General features: G+C 31.0%; 1 long non-coding RNA gene across 1 annotated transcript in view; it reads left to right on the plus strand.

Moving 5' to 3' along the window:
• Positions 1–11,289, plus strand: part of LOC145946050 (uncharacterized) — an 89,677-nt gene extending 78,388 nt beyond the window's left edge. Inside the window, exons 10-11 of the long non-coding RNA XR_014426969.1 lie at positions 10,300–10,494; positions 10,626–11,289. This is a non-coding gene — a long non-coding RNA (uncharacterized LOC145946050). The remainder of the gene's footprint in view (positions 1–10,299; positions 10,495–10,625) is intronic.
• Positions 11,290–12,048: the final 759 nt, after the last annotated feature.

The raw sequence follows: 12,048 nt of genomic DNA on the forward strand, positions 1-12,048 counted from the left end.
ACCCAGATATGTTTAAAAAAATGAATAACAATATAATAAATATAATATTATACACAAGGCTTTCTAAAATGCATTCTAAAAAGCATTGTTCGTTAAACATTTAGATGTATGTTCTTAGGCGTGTATCCTATTTTAGGTAATCCGTGCTGTCTATAAATTTCTTGGTGACAAAGAAAACAAAGGTCAAAGTGGGCATGCTGGAAATGTCACACGCAGAGTATCGTATGACGTCACGCGGTTTTTTTCCTTGACAGATCTTGTGTTCAAACACGCGTAAGTGAATTCTTCACTTTCTTTGTTCGACTCTCTCGTTGTTGACGTCACTTGCAGTCTTGTAATGATGACGTGTTAGAAATACAACGTCATCTGATTTTTTTATTGCTGGCTGTGAATTTTTATAACGTCATTTTGTCGAATAAAGTACGTCACAGTTATATCGAAATGAGTCACACACGATACGTCTGTAGCAGATACTCTCTACAATACATTTTAATATTATTAATAGATTTATATATATATTATTATACATTCTGCAGCCTTTCTTTGATCGCTAGGTTTTTTCTCTTTTGTAGGCAATTCTTTTGTTAGACTAATATATACAAAGATTTTTTTTTGTTATTCTTAGAAGAAAAAAGGTTTAAATAGAAAGGATTTTGCAATGATTATTTTGCAAAGAGCTGCGGACATAAAAATAAAATATACAGATGTTTAATAAATTTTTATTGTCAACACATGACAAAAGAATTTAATCTTAAATAGAAAGTCGCGCGCATGCTCTAAAAAATTTCTTTTCAAGAAGATATTATTATGTTTCATTAATATTCGATATCATTAATAATCGAAAAGAGAGAGAAAAAAATATATTATAACGTCATTTTGTCGAATAAAGTACGTCACAGTTATATCGAAATGAGTCACACACGATACGTCTATAGCAGATGCTCTCTACAATACATTTTAATATTATTAATAGATTTATATATATATTATTATACATTCTGCAGCCTTTCTTTGATCGCTAGGTTTTTTCTCTTTTGTAGGCAATTCTTTTGTTAGACTAATACAAAGGTTTTTTTGGTTATTCTTAGAAGAAAGAAGGTTTAAATAGAAAGGATTTTGCAATGATTATTTTGCAAAGAGCTGCGGACATAAAATATGCAGATGTTTAATAAATTTTTATTGTCAACATGACAAAAGAATTTAATCTTAAATAGAAAGTCGCGCGCATGCTCTAAAAAATTTCTTTTCAAGAAGATATTATTATGTTTCATTAATATTCGATATCATTAATAATCGAAGAGAGAGAAAAAAATATATTATAAAATATAAATAAATAATTTTTTTAGAAAAGAAAGTACCTAGTATAAATGAACATTTATATATCGCGATTATATAATAATCTTGCTAATATGGTTGATAATATAAAGAAAAAATCAGTGTGTTGAAAATGTCACATGCTGAATAGGTGTGATTCAACGAACATTTTTCTCTATTCTCCGTCAAAGGAGCGCAAGATACGTGGGATACACAGAAAAGTCATGGTTGCAATAAAAATTTGTATATTCAAGTTATGTAATTAGAGAATCGCGAGGTAAATATCACGATGAAAATGTCACAGGGCGAAGGAGATGCAAAAGAAGCTGCGCTCAAGTCGCGGAATTAATCAATACAAATCCTGCATCATATTATAGCGTCTTACATCTTACCTCATCATATGTATGTGGGTGCGCGGTGAAAAAAATTAAGATTTATTAATTCATATAACGTCTGAATCATACTCGAAACAAAAGATATTTATATGATATCGAAAATGCTGTTAACATCGCCGTTTCTTGTTGAAAATATTCTTCATTATGTGCAAAATATGATGCATCTGCTATATAATTAACGCGTACTATAAATCGGAGACATAAAAACTATTCAATACACATTTTTTTTATGCTTTTAAAATATAATTATTTCCCTGGAAAATTTCCAACTTATTTAAGTACCGTCTTAAGTACCTTCCGGCTAATATTTTCGGCAAACTGGCGCCTACGTTGGTGCACAGGTACCTATATCCGTAGATCGCAGATCGATAGATCGGAGCGAAGATCGTTCCAAGAATTGCAAAGGCCAAGGCAACGACACAAGGCGGGCAGGTAGACATATAACAACACGGGTAAATGCACGCGGCTAAACCGGACAGAGCGGAAAGGTGGCTTGTGTAACGTTGGCTTGAACGTTGAAGCAGCTCTCTCGGAGTCTGCTTTGCGAAAAAGTTGTCGTTATTGGTGCGCATTGGTGATTTCTTTAAATGCGCTGTGAATGGTATCTCGTAAAGTTTTATTTCCGACAAAGCATTCGTGGCAACCTTTCTCGGACATATTTGAAAATGATATCGAAATGTAGCTAACAAGTCAATATTTATTCATTTCTAATGTTTATATAAATATTTCTATTTGAAAGCCTGTGTAGGTCTGTTCGTTTTGACAGAACTGGCTGCACTAGTTCAGAGGTTAGTCTTTTTCTTTCCAATGTCGAGCAAAAAAGATAAACTCTGAACTAGTGCCAGTACAGTCAAAACGAACAGACCTATTGTGTCTCCAACGTGTTGCTGGCGCTTTTTTAGAAGTGAAGAGAGATGTATAAAACTTAGGAAAGTTAGATAAGTTAAAATACAAAAAATATGTATTGAACAAATATTAAATTATGTTAGAAGATATATTTTTTAAACTAATTTTTTTATTTTTTTGTATATTTTTTGAATAAAACTTAATAAATTATTAATAATTAATAACATTATTTTATTTAAAATAAATAAAGGAAAGAGAGAGAGAGAGAGAGGAAATCAATAATAGCTAATATATACCATTAATGCTATTAGAAAGTACTCTGGAGAAATTGCAAGTTACGTGGAACATCAAGTAAAAATTGATAACATTTATCTATATATCATCATTTTAAAATTGAACGGTGCCGTTTTGACATATTTTTTCGTGGTATTTGTCGTCTTATTAGCGTAGCCTTTACATAATTTGCTTAGTTTACGTAGCATGTAGCGCCGGACCCATAGTCAATAATGGCGTATATAAGTGCGTAAGTGCTTACGTATATCAGCTGTTTTTGCGCTCTTACTTTCTTATTCTCTGACGTTTCCACGGCCAGGCGCCATTCTGATCGAAACTTTCACATTTCACATTAATCTCTTAAATTAATGACAACTGCGTGTTACATAAATCGCTATCACTTCTCTTATAGTTGCATTTACAGTTGCAGTCTACAATATGATTAATAATTTTTATATTGCAAGCATTTTCAGAATAGCGTTTTCTGATCACAAAGAGAATTTTCTCTTAGAATTTACCCTGAAAATCATGGTAATCGTGGGACAATATGGCATGGAAAGAATTTTTATGAGAATTTCTTTGATTAATATTTATCACAATAAAAATAATAATATCTATTACAATAAAATATAAAATATGTTTGATTAATTTTACTATGCAGTTTAGTAAAATTAATCAAACATGTTTTATATTTTACTAAACTGCATAGTAAAATTAATCAAACATGTTTTATATTTTATTGTAATAGATATTATTATTTTTATTGTGATAAATAATAATCAGAGAAATTTTTATAAAATTCTTTCCATACCATATTGTTCCACGATTACCATGATTTTTAGGGTAAATTCTAAGAGAAAATTCTCTCTGTGATTATAAGATTGTTGCTCAGTGAGTGAGGGAAATAAAAGGGTGAAATAAAAGAGTAAATTTACGAAGACTACTTCTTAGCTTTCGTATCAAATAAGATTCTTGAGATTCGCTTCGAGGTGTGAAAGGATAATTCGCGATTTTGTAACCGAGGCAAAAATTAATCTTATAACCAGGGAACATTATATTTTACATTTTTATAATGCAATAATTATATAAAAAAATTTATTTTAGTAATTTTTTTTTGTAAAAATTTATGTTAAACAATGTACTATACACGATTTATATATATTATACAATTAATCAAGAAATTAATTTGTAAAAATTGATAATCTACATATTCAATAGTCCTACTATAAAATTATGTGTAGAAACAAAAATTATTAAAAACTATTTATAATAATCATCTTCTAAAATTATGCGTTTTGATAATACGAATCGACTTGCGAACGCGGATTATTCCGCTCATTGATGCCAATGGGTTAATGACCGCATGCAACAGTAAAGTAACAAGAATAATGTCAGCTAGAGGACTGGAGGTCATTATTCTATTCCAACGCTCCAGCGTGGCTAGTTTTCCATTACAATTATTAGCGATTTTCACGAAGCATAATGTCTTTTTTTATTCTCAACATTATTAATCAATTAAAAATAATTTTAATTTGAAAAATTAATTCTCGTGGATAAAAAATCTCGCGATACATTTAAGAAAATGTTGTGTCAACTCCATTGTTTTAAACATCGCTCGAAAAAACCCCATAGTAATTTCTAATGAGTTGCGACATAAAGTGCGACAATCAGCTATGATTGCCAGGTATTGGAAGGGCGCTATCGTTATATCGTGTTGCTATGAATGATCGACGATAGCATCGTGCGGGGTCCAAAGTCATTGCACTTTGAGCCGTGATGACCGAGCCAAGCGACTCATATCGGCGGCGCGTACATATATGCACGCGTGACCCTCTGCACGTTTTCTTACAGGCGACAATAGTTTCGTACTTGTCAGAGCGGCCGCCTATCCTTGCAGCACGCAAACGCAGCACGAGTTGTATTGTACGCAGTCGCAAGTTTTCTTCCTATCCTGTGCATTGCACGAATTGTTACGCCTATTGGCCTCCGTGAAACGTGCGCATTATATTGTAGAGAAGATCGTTAAAAAATATATTAGTGTTTTTATCACTATGACAATTAAAATTATTAAAATATTTTCAAAATCCAAAAATTTCTAAAAATCAAATTTAAAAATTTTTTAAAGTTGCAAGAAAATCATCTCTCTCACAATTCATCGAAATTTTTTAAATTATGGAAAGTTGTCAAAAACTTTAAACGTTAAAAATACATAAAATTTGTCGAAAATCTGTTTTGCTTACACTAGAATTGTTTTACGGATCTTTCAGGATAAGAGCAAAATTGATAAATTTAGATTAATTTTTAGATTAGATGATTATAAAAATTAAATAGAAATGGAACTTAAAAATTAATATCAATCAAAGAAAATATATGTATAATAATCAAATAAATATTAGAAAAATTGTATTAAATTTTAATTAAGCATTCGATAATAATATTAACTAAATGTTATCTTTGAGATTATTTGCGTATTAAAAATAACTTAACAAAATACATTTTAAATACAGTTTAATATACTTTACATTTTTATCTCCATGAAGTATTTGAATTCAAAATAGGAATACTGAATCGGAGCAAGAGTCGGGACGAAATAAACTAAAAATTCCAGAAATAGTTGTCTTTGTACTTTTTTATTTAATAGATATTAGTACAATCATCAAATAGTTTTATATATTAACATATGACACATCTGATGTGTTTAACTGACACATATAACTTAATATAAAAACAGGGATATTAGTATACATCTATACTTGATAACATACGTTTGTCAATATTAACATAAAACCCTCCACGATCAAATAGTTTTAGGTATTATTTAACATAAGTCCCCCCTTCGTATCTTTCTTTTTTTCTTCTCTTTTTTATCCCATGTTTTCTCTTTATATTACATATGAATTTCGAACGGTCTTATATGTATCTCTCCTGTTCTCTCTCTTTAAAAGATCTTGTCATGCAGCGATCCGCGTCATGTCTCCCATTCATTAGCACTTGCAACGTTCGCAGACAGCTTATGTTTAACCATCTTGAATGTCGGTTTTTTCATGAATGTATTCTTGGTATTTTTCAAGACTCGTAGGGATATATAGTTGCATAAGAAAAAGAGAGAGAGAGAGAGAGAAAGAAAGAGAAAGAGAGAGGAGAAGGGGGATAGATACAGAAATTAGAGAGATAGACCCCGCCGTGCACTTGGTCAAACAACGCAGTCTCTATGGGGCTCTGCGTTTATTGGCGCTTCTAATTCGGGGGCGGAAGTGGTCGAAAGACACAACGGCAAAAACAGACCTCATGGATTAAAATAGTCTGTTAGAACGACTGGCTTAAGCCGCTTTACATTGATAATTAACACAACTTCTGGGACCGCTTCGATCCGCAAAGTCTGCCCTTTAATGTTCATTTTCTAAAATATTCTTATTGTTGAAAAATTGCGATATCATATTATGATTATGTTTAAATTATTTTATGGAAAATGTACGTGGATATGTATATCGCTCAGCAGTCGTATATTTAAATTTAAAATTTTATTTTTGCGCAAAATATATTTTGTTAATATAATTTTATTTATCTTGTTATAATATATTTATTTTAATACGCCTTTTATCTCACAAGCTGCAAACATATTACGTGAGTACGGACGCAGCTATTAATTAAAATTCGTGTTATTAATTCTAGCATTAATGAATACACATTAAACCGGTTTTTAATACATTATAATATCCGGTTAGTATGCTATCTATCTCTACGCCTTTCCAGCGGCGACGTACTCGACGTGTATCTACAAGATAAGGAACCCTCTGACCTTCTACATCATGATTCTGTAATGTAAAATTATTTTTTCTCTTTGGATCTTTCTAGTAAGATCAACGCCTCCTATTCAACTGGATCTTTCTAAAAGTTTTTTAAAAGAAACTAAGAAACCTGTAAAAAGTTTCTAAAAGAAAATTATGTTAAATTAAAAACAAAGCAATTTTTATTTTTTCAACAATTTGTTTCGTAAAATTTGAATTTAAAATTATATTACACAAAGAATTATCGCGGATGATCAATTCACAATTAAAAATTATTCGATACTTTACTTTTTTTCTACAAAAACCAATTCTGTTTTAATAACTGAATAATTACAAGTTTTATTTAATAAAACATAAAAATTAATAATAAAGCAATATTTTATCGAATATATTTTGCTAATTTTTTTGTTGAATTAAAACGTTTTGTTATAGAATAATGATCCAAATTTTCGCGAGTATATTTGAATAACACGCCGTATCACATATTAACAAAATTGTACTTCTCGGTAATAATTCATTAAGCTCTACGACTCTTCCCGATAAACTCTGCTGTATCACTTTCATTCGAAACACGACACGGTTCTTCTTGATAAATCGTTATACTATCGTTATGTCTCTAATCACCTCCTATGTAGCTTGAAGTAGCCAGCTTTATAATGAGGTTATCTAGAGGTCTTTTCTAAGTTTTTGGATAGAAAACGGACAACGGGGTTAAAAAATATACTTGTCAAGAAATTATTTATTGTGTTGAAAAAATGTGAAAAAGATATTAGCAATAACCAATCAAGTTGAGCAATAAAAATGATATTGCTATAAGAGATTATTGTGACTGTATATCTATTATATTTTATCTAATGTTGTCTTATCTAATATTAAATATCTTATCTAATTTCAATAAGTGGCGCAATCTAAGGTTTAATATTTATCAATGTGATTAATTGAAGAAGCAAAGTCTCAAATATGTTGAAATTTTGATTGTGTAAGCAAGTTAAAAGGTGAAACTCATATAGTCTAAAAAGTCTACGTTAGATATACAAAAAATATTTAAACAAAATTATTACAGTAACGTTTATAGTTCCATTTTCATTTCAATTCTTCTAGATTAAAAAGTATCTTATAGATAGCAAAAATGTGTATATAATAACTATTATCGCAATTAGAATGACTGATTCTATAATTAGATCTTTCAAGTAATGATTACTATAAACAAATTAATTAATCGCAGACACATGTTTGTAAAAAGAAAACTTTTTTTTAGCATATACACATACGCGTTTGAGACTTTCCAGCGCCAATTAACGAATTGAAAACTTGCGTATTGGTAGTCTCGTGAACGTAAACAGTTAAACCGGAAGTGGGCCAGCAGACTCTTCCGATGCCAGAAAGAGCCAGCCACGTGTTTAATTATCTCTGTTCGCGCCGTAGAGAGAAAGGGAAAGTCGATCAGGTGAAAGTCACTTGCCAGGATAGTTTTGCCTCCGTTCATCCGATAGATGCTTATGTAGCAAGAGTGTGCGGCTTTAAAGATTTATTATTTATTAGAAAGATTATTTATTACACGTAATTTTTATTTCATTCTTTTATCACATCTTGGTATATTTTATCAATTTTGTCAATCGATAAAAATATTCTATATACAGATGATCTTTATATAATTTCTTCCTTGTAGAGATTTTTAAAAAATTGAAAATTAATTTATAACTCTCGCACGGTGCACTGCTTGACCGCTAATTATACAGCGGATACCGCATCCATTTAAATTCATAGTAGAATTTCGATTTTATGTGTTCTCCAGGAAGAAATAAAGAAGATTTTTATCTTTCGTTAAATTTGTAAATTATTTTTCCTTAAAAATTATACTCTTTATCTACGTACAAGATGACATTACATTATATATAATTAAAGAGAAAAAAAAATATAAGCAAAGTACAAATAAATAATATTTATTCTTTTTTATAACAAAAAGAGAACACTTAAAGCACCTCTTTTATTGTATTTATTGCATTAAAATGTGTATTAAAAGTTTCTAAAGCGATTTATAGATCCACAAATTATAATAGTATCCGTCAGTCAAAGATTTATTGATTATTTAATCATAACCTATTTAACAGTATTATTATTCTGATGCAGATTTTTCGTTTGGTTTTTATATTCCTTGATATGTTGATGCGTCACCCTACTTTTGTCAATTTCAATGATAACATCGGCATGTATAATACATCCGGGTATTCTTATCATCGAATGCACCCGCGTGCGACATTTAGTCGGTCGAACAGATGTTTTCACAGACGTATTTTGTATTTCAGAATAATAACGACAGCGTTATTTGCATTATTGGTTCAGAGAAATTTTACGGAAATCGGTAAGCGTCGTTTATTGAAACGGAGCGAGTAGGTAGTGGAGCTTTGTAGAAAAGAGTGTGCGCTCGCTGCTGTAACATTGACCTAAACTTGCGATGCTAATTGCGCCGTTCTATCTAATGACTCGTGGTGAAAAGGAGGTCTCCATTAACATAAATTGTTTCTCAGACCTTTACAATTTTATTGCGTATGCTGTCAGCAACAATGAGACGAATGCAAGCTGCACGATTACAAGATATATTTTATATGTTCATGTCTACATACATATATTACTTTGTCATCTTTCATACTGCCACTGTTACGCTATTATAATAGTACAGTATATATATATATATATATATATATATATATATATATATATATACGAAATGTATTAGCCCGCTACACTTTGCAGTCGATTAAAGATTTTACGGATGAGTGCGGCGCGATGATTTATTCCAGTCACATTGTATATAATGTTTTAAATTATTATTTTTTTTATCATTATTTGTTTGCATCCCTAGAAATTTCGATTATATTTTCAATGGCTGTAATAGCGTTAAATCATGCGACTTTTTGCTGAAAAGTATACGCTCTGTGGTTAATATTACATGGTTCGATCGTGCACAACGAATTAGGATTAAGTAATATTCATTATGCGAGACGCTTCAATGTTTACCGCTGATTTTTATTAAAAAATTATTATTAACACATTAATTCATTTTTGAATAATTTTTGCTATACGTTTCTTAGTTTAAGAACAAGTGCATTTCTTTTACATTACAATATAAGAAAATTATAATTGACAATCAATATCATGTTATTGTTATATTATATATAACTTGTTATTATTATTTTTCATGTTCGACCTTAATTTGTTTACGATCGACAAGTCATAATAATTCATAATCTCAAGCAAGATATTCTTGTGTGTGTGTGTGAAGCTAACATATATTATTTAATGGCAGATCATAAATAATTGAGAGTTCTGACTTTATTTTTAATAATTCTAGAATTCTTGATGAGTTTAAACAAATAGTTCTGGCGATTAAACCAAAGAAAATGCCTAAGGACAAATTGATATATCAACTTCACGCAGCATATCACTTTGTCCTATGGCATTTTCCTTATCAGTAATTCAAATATCAAGATAAAAATTTATAATTCTACATGCGTTCTAAAAAGAGTTCTGCCTTTTAAAAGCAAAAAAAAATATTAATTAAGCTGTGTTGCGATCCGTGGATATATCTATCATTAATTCTAGCTTACATATTTATATTATGTATATTATAATGCGAAATAATAAGATTATTCTAATATATGTATGTATTTTATTTGTTACAGGTAGCGTTGCGATACACAGTGAGATTCACGCGTCGCGTCGGGAGTGCCGTGTAAAGTGTCGCGCGTCGGGAGTGCCGTGTAAAGTATCGCGTGTCGGGAGTGCCGTGTAAAGTGTCGGGCGATCGTAATTATTCGTAATTATTTTCTATAATTACGAATCCCGAAGGCATCGGGCGACAGCGGGGCAACTGTGAGGTATGCAAAATAAAAACATTTTTTCTAAACTGCATTATTTATGATATTGTTGATCGTTTCGGGACTTTCAAAACACCCTGTATACACACGCACACACACGTATATACATAATTTGAATATTTTGTTTTCAGATCAGTGTGCTGTGTACTACAACTCTGCTACTGCACGTATCGGTGAGTGAGAAATTGATAATTTCTTCTATTGATATATGACGGACTCGCATGTATGCGATTTTTAACGTTGCGGGCTGAATATGCCAGTTCAAATGGCATGCGCGAATTTTATGTGCGAAATACGAGAAGGATAGGCTCCGTTATGGTGGCGGTTGGGGAATGTTATGGTCCGTGGTACATGACCAGGAATACACCCCCGTGGCCTTGCTTGATACCTCGCATGTTTCTGCGTATACACGAGGAAGAAAGGCCTCAGAAACGAGCCTAGGGGCCTTGTTCTGCGCGACACGCAGTCGAGAGGGCCGGCTGCTATATCGCATTGATCTTTTTTTTTCTTTGACCTGCCTCTTCCCTTCTTCCGGAAATTTTACATTAGGCTGATAATCCCTACATTCCATCCGCGATTCCGGTAATCTGCACCTTTTTTTTTATCATTATTTATATTGTTTATCTAACGAGACAAGCTAATAGAATTGTTTTTTTATAGGCCAATAATATCTTAGTTAATATCTGACAATTACATAAATAGATCCATATAAGATATCTTATCATAGGCTATTGGCTAATTAGTAGAGTTTATAACAAAGATCAATTTTTCAGTTGTTTATTATAGCTAAAGTGCATCAAGTCTATTCGCGTACTTCTTATTTTTTCTTTACAATAGAAGAATACCATCAACATAACACATGGAAACACATTCTATATGTTTTAGTAACATTAATTAAGAATTGCGCGCGTAAACGTCGAAAATTCCTTTACAAAATTTCTTTTCGAAACACAATAACAAAATGGACCAAAACTTCTTGTCCTTAGTAATTTGATATATTCTCAATAGTTTTGAACAATATTTGTATTTTTCTTTTATATGCAATATTGGGTCACAATGTGTTCTCTTCTTCATTGACTTTATTAAGAAATTAGAAATCCATATTCGTTTCTTTTTTTCTCTTTTTTTGACAGTGAGCTATCACATTGACTTCCGAAGCAAGCAATGACCGAAAAATTATTCTCGGTATCGATTATCGCGCGGACGTATTGCCGTAGAGAACTTTATACTTTCGCCGTTTAAAAAGTCAAATACACACATCGAATTCGGAGCGGAAAAAAAAATCAGCAGGTTTATACAAAATTATGCGCTGAAATATAGGTTAACTTGACATTACATATGTATGACCGAATACAAAATATCGTCTGACAGAATGCATAAACCATAAACCATATCCATGCGATATCGATGCGCATGCAAGTCTGAAGAAGAAAATAATAGATTTTTAATTATAACTTATAACGATGATTTTATATACGCTTGATATAATAATGCGGATAAAACTATTTTTTTTAATGCAAAATATTGAAAAATGTTAAACATTATTTATTAAAA

Source organism: Prenolepis imparis, unplaced genomic scaffold, assembly GCF_030444845.1.
Source record: "Prenolepis imparis isolate NDT839.2.m4 unplaced genomic scaffold, iyPreImpa1.0 SCAF_2, whole genome shotgun sequence".
NCBI lineage: Eukaryota > Metazoa > Arthropoda > Insecta > Hymenoptera > Formicidae > Prenolepis > Prenolepis imparis.